Source organism: Camelus bactrianus, chromosome 23 (assembly GCF_048773025.1).
Source record: "Camelus bactrianus isolate YW-2024 breed Bactrian camel chromosome 23, ASM4877302v1, whole genome shotgun sequence".
Taxonomy (NCBI): domain Eukaryota; kingdom Metazoa; phylum Chordata; class Mammalia; order Artiodactyla; family Camelidae; genus Camelus; species Camelus bactrianus.
Window position 1 is genome coordinate 25618915 of NC_133561.1, and position 14527 is coordinate 25633441.

The following is a 14527-nucleotide window of genomic DNA, read 5'->3' on the forward strand; positions in this document are numbered from 1 at the left end:
CATTGTCACATTTTTTTTTCACTGTGAGCAAGATAGCCTACTTCACTGTGATACCAAAAAACTCTAAAAATCTCAGTGTCTTAAAACAATAAACTTGTTTCTCATTCACACTACATATCCATCGGCTGGGGATTTACTCTGTTATTCTCACTCCAGAACCTAGGCTGATATAGTAGTCACCATCTGGATAGAGGGTTGCCATCCAACCGTGGCTGTTCATTTTATAGAAGAGGAATTCTGGGTTGAGGGTGATTGGGTGATTTAGCTAGGTGAAGGAAAGAGCCATTCTGAAACCAAGGTCTTTGAACTCTTACACTAGTGTTCCTTCTCTTCTGTAGATACAAGTTATCTCTATATTAGGCTGACCATTCTCCAGGGGGACTGAGAGTTAACAAAGATAACTCCAAAGGTTTAGTCATGTTTGTGACATGTTAGTCATCATTTATTCATTCCGCTTACTAAGTGTTGGCATTATTTTTATCTGCTGGGTATACAGTAGTGATCAAAATATATACAGTCCCTCTCCTTAAGGAGCTTACGATTTTATGGTTGGGAGGGACATGGAATCGAGTTTCCCAAGGTTGGGAAGAGAGGCTGAGGTTGCCTGGGCTCTAAATGCTAGAAGTTGCAGGCCCAGAGGTGTAGGAAGATGCAGACGCAGCTTGCTGATTGGAAATCAGTAAGTGACTAGATCTGCTGTGTCCCTGTCATCACCATGCAGCAACCACCCTGCAATGCCACCAGAAACTCTGGTTCAGGAATGAGGCGCTGGAGGGCTGGGTGGGACAACTACAACAATGGGGGAAAAGTGAGGGATGAGTGAGGGAGAGAGAAAAAGAAAACAGAAGCCAAACAAATGTGACTTCTGCCTGAAACGAGCCCGCAAACCCAAATTCCAAAATACAGAGAGAACTCTAATGCTAAGAAAGACAGACAACAAAGTCAATAATTAGGACAAGATTTCACTCCACATTGAAATTAATTTTATAGACAGCTTAACAAAGACTTTAGAATAAGTTCATGTGAGGTGTGAAAAGAGATGGACTTAAAAAATATTAGAAATTATAAAATAAACTAGGTAAAAACATTTATTTTTTTTTAAAGAGCCAACTAAAAATCTCAGACACGAATAATATGATCATTAATATTTAAAATGTCCTGGATGAGAATATTTCTGGTCTGAATAAAGCTGAGGAGCACAAGTGTCAGGTGGCAAGGCTGCTGAGGAACATACTCCAAGTCCAGGCAGAGAAGAGAAAGTATTAAGAGACATGGAGGAGAGACTGAGAGACCCCGACTGACTCATCTAATGGGAATTCTGAAGGAATAGAAAAGAGGGAAGGTCAGTCAAGCAATATTTAAAGAGATCATTGCTGAGAAGTTTTCAGAATTGAAGACTTCAAATCAAAAGTACATTTGAGTACCATGCCTGGAAATAAGAATAAATCTGCACCCAAACACACAGTAGCAAAATTGCAGAACATTAAGGATAAAGATAACAAAAAGTTAACAGAGATAAAAGGTGGATTACCTACAAAGGAATGAAAATTAGTTTGATGGCAGCCCTCTCATAGAGAACAACAGATTCTAGAAGACAATGAGGACAATATGTTCAAAGTGCAGAGGAAAGGTAATTATCAATCCAGAATTGAATACCCTGACAAATAAAGACATTTCAGGCATGCCTAGACCAAGAGAGTTTACCAATTATAGACTGTCACTAAAAGAACTACTAAAGGATATTATATTTTCGTAAACATAGTTAACTATTGATTGTAAAAAAAAAAACAACCCAATTTTTTTAATATTTAAAAAGAGTGGAACTACAACTCTGAAAATTACAAGATGGGGAGCAGGGTTCAACAGTTAACTAAAAAGAGCTAGGACCTTTGTTGTGGTCAAGAGAACAATGAATACTTAATACCTTAAAAATGTTTCAATAAATAATTGACTTAAGAAACTAAGAACAACAGAAAAACTGTCCTATTTCTAGGACAGTAATAAATATAAGAGAAAAAGTTAAAGAAATAGTATTTAGGGAAGATGAGTAAAACCCAAAGTTGGTTTTTTCAAACAACATAAAGACAAACCCTACACAAAACTGATCAAGAAAAAGGAAAAGAAAACCCACAAACAGAAAACAGAAATAAAAAAGGGTTAGAAATAGATACAATAAAGATGTAAAAATACACAAAAGAATGACTAGTGAAAGAAGTTGTGGTATATATATACAATGGAATACTACTCAGCCATAAAAATAAATAAAATAATACCATTTGCAGCAACATGGATGGAACTGGAGATTGCCATTATAAGTGAAGTAAGCAGAAAGAGAAAGAAAAATACCATATGATATCACTTACATGTAGAATCTTAAAAGAGACTCAAATGAACTTATTTATAAAACAAAAACAGACTCAATGGACATAGAAAACAAACTTACAGTTCCCAGAGGGAAATGGGAGTGGGAAGGGATAAATTGGACATTTGAGATTTGGAGATACTATTATATATAAAATAGATAAACAACTACTTTATGCTGTATAGCACAGGGAACTGTATTCAATATCTTGTAGTAACCTATAATGAAAAGGAATATATGTATGTATATGTATGACTGAAACATTATACTGTACAGCAGAAATTGACACAACATTGTAAACTGACTATACTTCAATTAAAAAAAATATTCAAACACATTGGAGAGAAAGGCTAGGGAATAAAATGGATGTAAGATTTAAAAAAAGAATGCTATTACAACTTCATGGCAATAAACCTGGAAACTTGGAAGAAATGGATAATTTTTAAGAAAAAATAAAGTTTTGGTAATTTATTCAGATGAAATCAGAATAAGGCCTTAGTCATTAAAGAATATGAAATTGTTAATCAAAAGGTCTCCTTCCAAAGACACAAAGCCCAAATGATTTTACCAGATCTTCAAAAAATAAACACTGTTTAGAAACAAAAAAATAAACTGTTCCAGAGAATGGGGAAAAAGAAGAGGATTACCCAACTTGTTTTTTGAGATACCAAACCCAGACAAGGACAGTGCAAGTAAAGCAAATTATCATTTAATCTCACTTTTCATGTAGATATAAGTCTTAAGGAAAATATCATGACCAACAGGACTGAATCTCAAGTTGAAAGTATAATTCAAGACTAGAAAATCTGCTAAAGATTAAAAGAAAAATCAGCTTTTTCCTTTTTTCTTTTTATCTTATCATTTTAGTGTCATTTTGATAAATGTGAAAAGATATTTCATGGAATGGAGAATTCATTCATGGTTAAAGAAAAATCTTTGTAAACTAGGTAAAGAAGGCAACTTTCTTTACCTGACAAAGGCCATATATCAAAATTCTACAAGTAAATATTATACTATTGTTGATATTTTAGAGACATTTCCATTAAAGTCAGGAATACTATAAGCATATCAGTATTCATAAGCATGCCTGTATTCAGCATAGTGCTGAAGGTCTTGACTATGCCATAACAAAAAAGGGGAGAGACAGAGATTGGAAAGAGAAAAGAAACGGTTCTTTTTTGCAGAAAATGTGATTGTCTACATAAAGGATTCAAGAAGATTCACAAACTCTTAGAGCTAGAAAGTGTTCAACAAGAATGCTAAATACAAAAATTACACAGAAATCAATAGCATTCTTAACAGTAATCACTAATTAAAAATATAATTGGAAAAAAAAGAATTCTTTTCACCATGTAGAAATTATGTGGCACCTAGCAATAAATTTATTAAAAGAGTACCAGACCTCTGTGAAGGAAACTATAAAAGTATTATTGAACAATATAAAGAAAGACCTAAGTAAAGAGAAATACCACGTCCATTGATTAGAGTATTCAATAATATAAAAATGTCAACTTTCTCCATGTAGATCTATAGGCTTACTGCAATTTTAATTTAAAAAATCCTCAAAATGTGTGTGATTCTTAATAAGCTAATTCTGAAATTCATGTTAAAGGGATAAGAAGAGTCAAAACAATTTTGAAGAAGAAAAGGGTAGAGAGACTCGGCTTATTAGTTCAGTATTTGAAAAGATCATGATGGTGTTCGTTCAGGGGACAGATATATAGATGAATGAAACAGAACAAAGCCCAGAAATAATCTATACATATGAGGAAACCCTCTGTACAATAAAGTGATACTTCAAAGCGATGGGGAGAAATGGTGGGACTGAGACAACTGGTTATCCATGTCGGAGGAAAGAGAAATCAGATTCCTATTCACCCAGCCAAAAAGACTAAAGACCTACACGTGAAGAGCAAGTTTGCAGCTTTGAGAAGAAAATATAGGACAATACATTTATTATCACCAAGTAGGGAAATATTTCTTATATAAGATATACACACACAAATACAGTCAAATAAGAGGGATACATTTGATTACATCAAGATAAAAAACTTATGCACAAGAAAAAGACATGTAAACAAAATGGAAAGAAATTATAGAACAGGAGAAGATACTTGCAATGCATATAATCATAAACAGGAGATAGTTTAAGAAGCAGTAGTTACACAAGCTTAATTCTTTGATTACAGGGCAATAAAGCTATTAATAAATAGAAATTAAAACAAAATTACAAAGTATAAAAACATAACAGTTGGGAGATAATTAAAATAAAAACATACCATATTAAAAGTTATGAAATGTTATTAAAGCATACTGAAAGGTGAAATTACAGTCTTTATGTTTTCATTATTTTTAAGGAAAGGAAAAATGAAAGTATTCAACCCAAGGATTTATAAAAACAACAATAATAAAATCCTTTAAAAATCAAGATAAAGAAAAAAATAAAGGTAAAAGTGAAACTAAATGAGTTAGAATACAGGAAAATGTATAAAATTAATTCAAGAACTTATTTTTAAAGAACAATGAAATAGACAAATCTTAGAGAAAGTAAGTAAGGAAAAAAACCTGTGAATAATAAAATTAGAAATAAAAAGAAGGGATTCAACATCAGATAAGGAGGATATAGTTTAAACATAAAACAACACTTAGCAAAATTTTAAGTTATAAATTTGAAAACTTAGATGAAATGATCTCCTGGATATACATTCCAAAATTTAGAAGCATTATTAAACCTAAATACACTAATCACAGCCAAAGAAATTAAGGAAGAAAAGAGGGAAAGAATTCCCTCCAGAAAAAAAAATGTCTAGGCCTATAAAACGTTATAGGGAAATTCTTTCAACTCTTTCAACAAGGAATAGTTAATTATTATGCTTCAATAAACATTTCAAAACACTGAAAAATCTGGAAAGTGTGTCTAATTTGCTTCACAGAGATAACTCTGATGGCAAACCTGAAAAAGACAGCTCAAATAAAGAAAATAATAAACCTATCTAAATTATTAACATAGAGAAGAAATCCAAACACAGATAACAGAGTATCAAAAGAATAACCCAAATAGGATTTAACTTAGAATGAAAATGTTTTATGTCTCAGTATTTGAAAAATCCACAGTATATCACATCTATCAGTTAAAAAAGAAAATCCAAATGAGATTCTAAACAGATTTTAAAAAGACAATAAAATTTGACAGCTAGTCCTTATTAAAAAGTGATCATAAATTTAGGAACTCCTTCTTAACAATAATAAAATATTTATTTCAAACAGTCAAAACCACCTGTGTGAATGAAATACTAAGGCAATATTATTAAACTCAGGAACAAAACAGAGATATAGTTTATTGCCAATTTAATTTAATTTTTAACTGGAAGTTCTGACCAATTCAATAGTATACATATAAAAATAAGATACATAAATACTAGGAGGGAGAACACAGATTTATAATTATTTGTAGCTGATATAGTTATACCCCTGGAAACTCAAAAGAATAACTCAACTAAAAATTATTAGAATTGATGTGAGATTCAAGAAACCTGCTAAGTATACAAAGGAGACACAAAAGCCAGTAGCTTTTCTATATAGAAATACTATCCAGTTGGAAAATATAATGAACAAAATTGAACTACAATAGTAAAAATTAACAATGATGACATTGAAAACCTCTATTAATTGCCTTGGAATAGCTTTATGAGAATGTAAAGGATCCATACAATAAAACCTACAAAATGTCACTGACAAATATAAAAGGGAATTTGAATATTAAGTTCTATGACAACAATGTCAGTATTTTTCAAATTAGTTTGTATGTTCAATATACTTTCAATAAAAATCTCAATAAGTTTTTTTTTCAGAATTTGACATTATTATTCCAATAATTACTGAAAGAATAATTAAGTTATAAACAGCAAAGAATGTGAAAAGGAATGGTGAGACAGTGGCCCTGCCAGATTTTAAACCATTTTAAAAAGCAAGTACCAATAAAACAGTGTGGAACTGACAAAAGAACAAATGGGTAGATATACAAATCAATTGCACAGAATAGATATTCTGAAACCATATTATATGTAAGAACTTAATCTATGATTTAAAAAAGCATCACAAATCAGAAGGGAAAATATTATTTAATAAACTATGCTGGGTTAATTGGTTATTTAGAAAAAATAAATTTAGAGATTTACTTCAAATTATAATAAAAATAATTTTAGATGGATAAATAGGTGTAATTAGATATAAATACAAAGCTATTAAAACTAAAAAAGACTACAAACACATAAAAATGTTCAGTAATTTTAGTCATCAGGGAAACATAAATTACCACTATAATAAGTTACCACTGCACACCCAACAGAATGGCCAAAATAAAAAAGAATGACAACATCAAAAGTTGGCGAGAATGTAGAGCAACTAAAACTCTCATGCATTGTTGGTGGGAGTGTAAAATGGTACAGATACTTTGGAAAGAAGTCTGGCAGTTTCTCATAAAACTAAGTTTACATGTATTCTATGACTCAGCAATTCCACCCCTTGGTATTTCCCCAAGAGAAGTGAAAGCATATGTCCTCATAAGGACATGCACAAGAATGTTCATAATGGCCCCAAAATGGAAATAGCCCATCAATAGAGGAATGGATAAACCAACTGTAATACAGACACAGAACGAAATGTTACTTTTGACAACCAAAAGAAACTCCTGAAACACACCAACATAGATGAATTTTTGAAATATTATGTTGAGTGAAAAAAAACTTTACACGAGAGTTCATGCTGTAAGATTCCATTTATATAAAGTTTTAAAACAGGCAAAACTAACTGACAATGAAGAAACCAAACACTGGTTGCCTCTAAGGTAGGGTAGGAGTAAGGATTTATTGGGAAGGGACACTGAGAAACTTTCTGGGATGATGTTAATTTCTCTCTCTATATATATTTTAATAGCTTTTTAAAAGATATTCACATGCCATATAATTCACTCATTTAAAGTATAAAATTCAGTGGTTTTTAATACATTCATGTATGTGTGCAACCATCAGTTCACATGGAAACCTACCCTTTTGTAGGTCTATGCATTTGTCATTTGTCAAAACTCACTGAATGATCCACTTAAGATTTGTACATTTCACTATAAATATGTAATATGTGTAAATTTTAGAGTTTATTAGGAGGAAATATGAAATAATTTTCAAAGTTCTATATGGAAAAGTTCATTCTTCAGAAAAGAAACTATTGATTGATTTGATTACTTTAAATCTAAAAACCTTTATGTGTCAAAAATATATGACTATAACCAACATTAAAATGTATATATCAAGCCAGAGGAGGATTTTTATTTTTTTTAAAGTATTAGACAAGGGGGTTTTGTCTATACATTTGATGTATGTGTAAAACATTTTATAGCACTGCAAATACTAAGATAGCAACAGATGTATGGGCAAAGGCTCTGAGGAGAAAATTAATAAATAGGAAATAAAACTTGATAACAAACATGGGGGAAATTTCTTCATGTTTACAGGATTTTAAACTGAAATTACATCAGGAATAATATATATATCAAAGGTCCTAGGATTTGTATGCTCTGTATATTCCTTTGAGAAATGCTTTTATTCTCCTTTGAGAAGGGATAAAGTAAATAAGAATGGCTATGCACAAAGATTTAGCTACAAGAATGTTTATTGCATTACTGTTTGTAATATTGACAAATCAGATATTACCCAAATGTTTATTATAGAGTATAAATTAAATAAATTACAGTACAAAGATAGTAAATTAATTCAGCACTCTTGCACAACCATTTAAAATGATGTTGTAAAATACTTAATGGTGTGGAAATATGTTTACATCTTGAGTTTAAAAAAAAAAGAAAAAAGGCTAAAACTTTTTTGATGCTGTTAGGCTAATCCATTCCCTTATATCCCTGCTATTGACACACAGGCATTTAGCTCCTGTCAACTTTCTCCCTGTCCTTTCCCATTTCCCTTTGGAAGCCGTTCTGGGAAGAAGAAATAGGCTGGTATCAGAATTTGAGGGGAAAAAAAAACTTAAAAAATGAAAACAAGAAGAGTGTAAAACACTCTTTTGGTTAACCATTTTTTTTTAGTTGAGAAAAGTATATGTGCACATGGTTAGAAATTGGAACAGTCAAAAAATGTGTATGCTAAAAAGTCTCTATCCAGTCCGAGGTGCCTTGAGTAGTTTTCCTTATCTTCTAGATACTTTTTCAGAAAGACACCTACTAAAAGTGAAAAAACAAAACACAAGAAAGAGGAAAGAAGGAAGGGAGGGAAGCAAAGATGGAGGGAGTGAGGGAAAAATAGAGGGAAGTAAGGAAGGGAGAAAGATATAAAGAGGAAATATGGATGAAAATCAGAATGAGTTTATTCTGTGAGGGTTCTAAACAATCGAAGTTTATTTTTGAATATACGTTAAATATTTGGATCTCAAATGTTCAGCAATCTGCTATTAACTCAATACTACTATTACATAAATATTAAATTATTTATAAATATTTATAAAATAAATAAACCAAGATCAAAAGTGAGGAGCCTTTTTACTTGGGATGCCTTATGGAACAGTGACTGTGTCATCCAAACTCAAATTAGGGTTCCTAGGCTGACAAATATTAATGTATGAGAACAGCAGAGTAGAGGATGTAAAATCAAGACTGTCCTGGGCATGCAGCTCTGATATAAAGGGTGGTGGACGCTCAGATCCTTAGAAGCGCCCCCAGCCTGGATTTACCCCACTGGAGAACATGCATAGGGCAGAAGTGCCAAATGACAGCCACTGTGAGCCCACACATTTTCTTTCCTGGCATCATCTTCAGATGTTCAGGATGGAGCCACATAACCTGATGTTCTTTTACAACCATTTTGAATTGATTAGCTGGTAATGTATTGGTTTATATTTACTTCTTGAAGGAAGCCTAACAATATTATTTTAACAAGTGGGGAGAGGATTAGTCAGTCAATCCAGGTGGTCCACAAAAAAAACACACCTGGGCCTCTCAGTTGAGGGCAAGTTAGGGTTTCAGTGTGTCTCTCCCTGAGGGCCACTGCTTTTTCCAATGATGCAAATGTAGAACACTCAAAGGTCATGTTTTCAAGGGATAAGATTTGATAAAATTAACTTTTACTCCTTCATCCAAGATGTTCCTAAGTGAACAGGAATATTTTTGTGCATGATTAAGTTTGGTAGCTGTTATTTATGAATAATTTATTTATAAATGAGCTTATAATTAGTTCATGATGTTTTCTTTTTACATTAAAAACAAAAAAAAACCTTATTGACCACTCATCATGTGAATGCCACCTGCTAGAAACCATAAGACGGTTTATGAGATGAGAAGGAATGTTTGGAAGGAAAGAAGGAAGGAGTTAGCTTAGGGATGGAGGGAAGAGGGCGAAGAAGGAGACAAAGTCGGAGAAGCCAAAGCAGGAATGGAAAGAATAAGAGAACAGAGCTATCCTTGTAAGCCCCTCTCAAAATTCAGAAGTATGTTCTCGTATGTAAAATCCAGTGGTGTTTTTCCCATTTAAAAAAAAAAAAAAGCAGGATTAATGTTTTCTAATTACCCCTTTTCTTTTGTATCTTTAAGCATGATCTGGGTGGAACTTTTATTTTTCAAGGGTTTACCCTGTCCAACTACTTGTCTTTCACCTGCCATCACAATGCCCCAACCAAGTTGACTTTATTCTTATTACATCTGCAGTGATGATTTCAGTTCAAGATTCAGCAGGTGAAATTAAGTCTGACAGTTCTCCTGATGTACCTCCAACATACAAACAAATTAAAATCACTGCCAGGTATTTGAATGAGCATTTTCTAAAGGGGTTTCTGAGCCGAGTGTTATACTTCCATCTGGTTTTAGCAGTTAGTCCCAAAGATGTGAGCAGTTATTTTTCCTTATTTTAGTGCTAGCAACTTAGAAGATGAGTCTCCAAGCGTGACCCCACTTGCTGAGTCCCCCAGCCCTGAGCAGGGGGAACTAAATTCAAGAAGATAAAATCAGGAAGACCAAATAGAAAAGGGAGCAGAGCTCTATGTTCAAAGCTCTTACCTCATTCATTAATTCTGCAAATACTGAGCACTTACTTACTATGCGCAAACTCCAGGTGAGACACTGGGGGTAAAGGGGTGGGCAGACACTGTTCCTATCCTCCCAGAGCTCAAGGCTCTTCCTCTGAGGTAGGCAGAGCAAGTATTATTAATACTCCCATTAAAAGAACAGGAAACAGAGGCAAAGGACAGGCACAGCTTTGAAACAGGACTGGAGCTCAGCTTTTCTCTCCCAAGGTCTAAGTAGCTGGCTCACTGTACTCAGTGGCTCTCAAACTTTTCTCTCACTAATTAGACAAAAGAGCTTTAAGAAGGTATTCACACTCCACCATGGGCTTCTGCTCCCCATCTTTAAAATTCGGGAAATTATTTGTGTCTCCATTCCTGTCTTAGAAAGAGTAGCCCATTTCTTCACATAACTTTAGGCTATTATTATTATTACTAACACTGGTAGTAAATCAGCTACAAGAAATAATTCGCTGAAATCTTCAAACCCATCTTTCCCTAGAGTTGGTTATATGAAAACTAAGACTATGAAAAAGTTTTTTTTTCCATATAAAATGATCAGACATCCAGGTATTCAGATAAAGATGCTAGATCTGGATCCTTCATCAAGGAACTCTGAGTTCACCTGCCTTTCACGAAATCTGAATCCCTTCCAAAGAAGAGGAATCCAGAGAGAAAGGTTCTTCCTGAGAACATTGCCTTCTTCCTTCACTCAGTTCAGCTGTTAGCAGCAGCTGGTTCCTTCGCTGTGCTAAAATGCTGGCTGCCTTGTAAACATTCTCTCTAATACCGCGCATTACTCATAGTTTGAAAATCACTTTGACTCCTGAAACATAATTATGTTAATGTCAGATGAGTCAGCAGGGGGACAGCATGCTGCTCCTATGGCAGCCGCGCCTTCTGCCAGCCTCTCAGCGCCTGGGGCTTCAAAAAAAAAAAAAAAATCAAAAAGAGAGAAACCCCCTTTTGGTGGGAGAGTAGAGAAATTACGCTTATGGCTCAAAGAACGGCTTCAAAGGAATGGTCGACTTCATTTTCGTTGCAACATGAAAGGGAGAATCGAAGTAAAACCGCTAACCCTAGGTTAATCCGTTTACGTGAAGAATAAACAGGAATTTGGAGAGTTTCTCTAGAGGATCTGTGATTTTCCCGCAGGGATGAGTTGAGACAGGTCACTGGTGATGTTAGTTCCAGGGCTCCGCTCAGAGCTGTTTTTACATCACCGTAGGAGGTGATGCGGAGCAGCCCAGGAGGTGCGGGGGCAGCCCAGGAGGTGCCGGGCGCAGGACCGTCACCCTCGGGCATCCACAGGAAATGGGAGGGGGTTCATTTGCACGGGGATTCCAGACGCTGGCCCGGCTCCCCTTGGCCTCTTTGCTTTGGCGCTGTGCCCACTCAGGCAGGGCGACCCCTCAGACAAGAGTTTGCGGCCACTCTCTAGGGCTGTTCTCAGCATCATTTACAACCTCTCAATTGTTTCCCCTCACCGAGCTGCGGGGAAATGAAGAGGAACCGAGCAGGGTGGAGGTTTTCACGGCCTGGATGACCACATCCCCACCTCCCCCTGCTCCTGGCCCTGGTCAAGGTCCAACCTGCCAGTAACCCCAGCCGTCCCCTTCTCAGCCTGCCTTACCACCCACTCTTCCCTCTCCATCCCCTTCTCAGCCTGTCTTACCGCCACCCCTCTCCCCTCTCGGAACTCAGGAAGTCATTTAAATGCATTGACAGGGTGCCTCCGAAAGGCTTCCAGATTCATTATCTCGCCTATGTCTTGTAATGACCTCTATTTTATAAGTGGGGAAACTGAGGTTCAGAGAAGGAGTGTCCTTGTGCAAGGTCACACAGTGAGTGGCAGAACCAGATGCTTAGACCTGGGAGTGCTTTCTACTCTGCCAACAACAGGGTAAGGAATCCACACTTGGAGGACTGGAGAGTGCCAGTTAGGGTCGAAGGGACCCCAAGAGCACATATTTTTACAGGCAAGACAAGTAACCAAAATCTACAAAGAGTCGGTGACTTGCCCAAGGTCACATAGCTCAGAAGTGACAGAACCAGCTGCCAAACAGCGTCTCCTGACCACTGGTCTAGGGCTTTTTCTCTCTAGCGTCTTTACTTCTTCACTCAACTTATTCCAGTTTAGACACAGGAAGAGTCTGCTCTGCCCAGTTAATCTACGCATCTGGATTGCTGATGCAAAGCATTCTGTTCCCAAAGAACAAGTTCCTGCAAGAGGCAGAGATGTCATGGAGGAGAATTCACTGGAAGGAAGGGGTTAACCACATCCAGTGGCTTTCTATTATGATACAACTGATCAATACCCCAGATTAACTACAGCAGGATACCCTCAAACCATGGCTACAACCATGTTTGTTTTAAAGGTTGAGACAACATCATTGCCTTATGGGGTACTGATTTGGCCCCACTGTTGTTATGCAATCTGTGAGGGGCAAAATACCTAATCCAACCTAGAGATTCTGCAGCACCCTAACTCCAGGCCTTTTCAATCCCCTTCCCTCAGATCGCTTTTTTGGGTGCCATATAGACATCATGCAGCTGGTGCACAGAACTCACCATCCCACCCCTCTACAGGGTGGCACTGACCCTCGCCATGGTTTATCTGGTCCTGGTGGGTATCCCTCTAGCTAGAGCCTTCCTGACCAAACACCTTTCTCCCATGGCATTTCCCCTGCTTGGCCCCAAAGACAAAGAAAAGTCAAGACTCACATTTTTGGGTGAAGTGCTGAAAATCCTTAGGAAGCTGTGGAACACTCTATTTAGAAGAGGATTTCTCCTCTTGTCATGTCTCCCTGTCTGGTCCCATCCAATTTATCCTTGAAGCATGGTTGGTCAACAAAAACTGACCCCGCCCCCTGCCCCCCAAAGCAACCAACAGCTGTTACTATATTGAGTGGCAATATGATTTCATATCATAGGTGACTAACCCAACGAGGCTTCCCTGCGAGCCATCATCTAAATATGACAGCCTTCCATCATCCTGACCTTTTCACGGGAGAAAGCTGAGTGAGGGGCTTGGGCTCAAGTCCCCATCTGGTATTCTGTGGTCAGCATCTGTGACTGAGCATGTGAGGCACACATGCCCACTCCCGCACAGATCCCCTCCCTAGTAGAAGGTCACTTTCACTCCAGACAGCTTTCCTCCTCTGGCATGACTTTGAAATTAGTTAGCCATTAGAATGTTTAATAATTACAGTCATTAGGGAGGATTTGGGGAGGGGAGTTGTATATACTTACTTGTATATCCCAGGTACTGGGTTAGACACTTCATGTGTAGTTTTTCATTTACTTTTCTCTGAGGAAGATATTACAATCCTGTGGAGTTAGAGAAACTGAGATCAGAGGGGTTAAGTAACTTTCCCAAAGTTACAGAGCTGGTCGTAGTGGGGCTCAGATTCCGGCCCAAGCCTCTGTGACTCCAACGTGGAGTGAAACCTACATATAGAGGGTTTTATCACCTCACCTGGATTTTTTAAAAATAGGCTTTATTTTGTAGAGCAGTTGCAGATTTATAGCAAAATTGAGCAGCAGGTACAGAGTCCCCATGTGCTCTTTATCTGCCCTCACCAGCACTGTCCCCGAGTAGATGTGCCAGAGTGGTACATTTGTTACAATTGATGAACCTACACTGACATATCATAATCTCCAAAGTCCAGAGTATATATTATCGTTCTCTCTTGGTGCTGTACATCCTGTAGGTTTGTGAAAATGCATAAAGATATGTATCCACTATTGTGTGTCATACAGAGTAGGTTCACTGCCCTAAAAATCCTCTGTGCTGTGCCTATTCATCCATCCCTCCCCTCCAATTCTTGGCAAGCACTGACATTTTTTACTGTTTTCATAGCTTTGCCTTTTCCAGAATGTCACATAGTTGGAATCATACAGTATGTAGCCTTTTCAAGTTGGCTTCTTTGACTTACTGATATGCATTTAATGTCCCTCCATGTCTTTTCACGGCTCTATTGATTTATTCTTAGTACTGAATAATATTCCATTGTCTGGATGAATCATAGTTTATTTGTCCATTCATTTACTGAATCACCTGGCTTTTAAAACCTCATCTATTGTGGTTCATATTAAAAACAGAGA

The 14527-nt window shown here is 36.3% G+C and overlaps 1 protein-coding gene across 1 annotated transcript in view; it reads right to left on the minus strand.

Annotated features, from left to right (window-relative positions):
• ATF3 (activating transcription factor 3) overlaps positions 1–13297 on the minus strand; it is a 51801-nt gene extending 38504 nt beyond the window's left edge. The window contains exon 1 of the mRNA XM_074351839.1: positions 13145–13297. The gene's annotated coding sequence lies outside the window, so the exon portion shown is untranslated. The remainder of the gene's footprint in view (positions 1–13144) is intronic.
• Positions 13298–14527: the final 1230 nt, after the last annotated feature.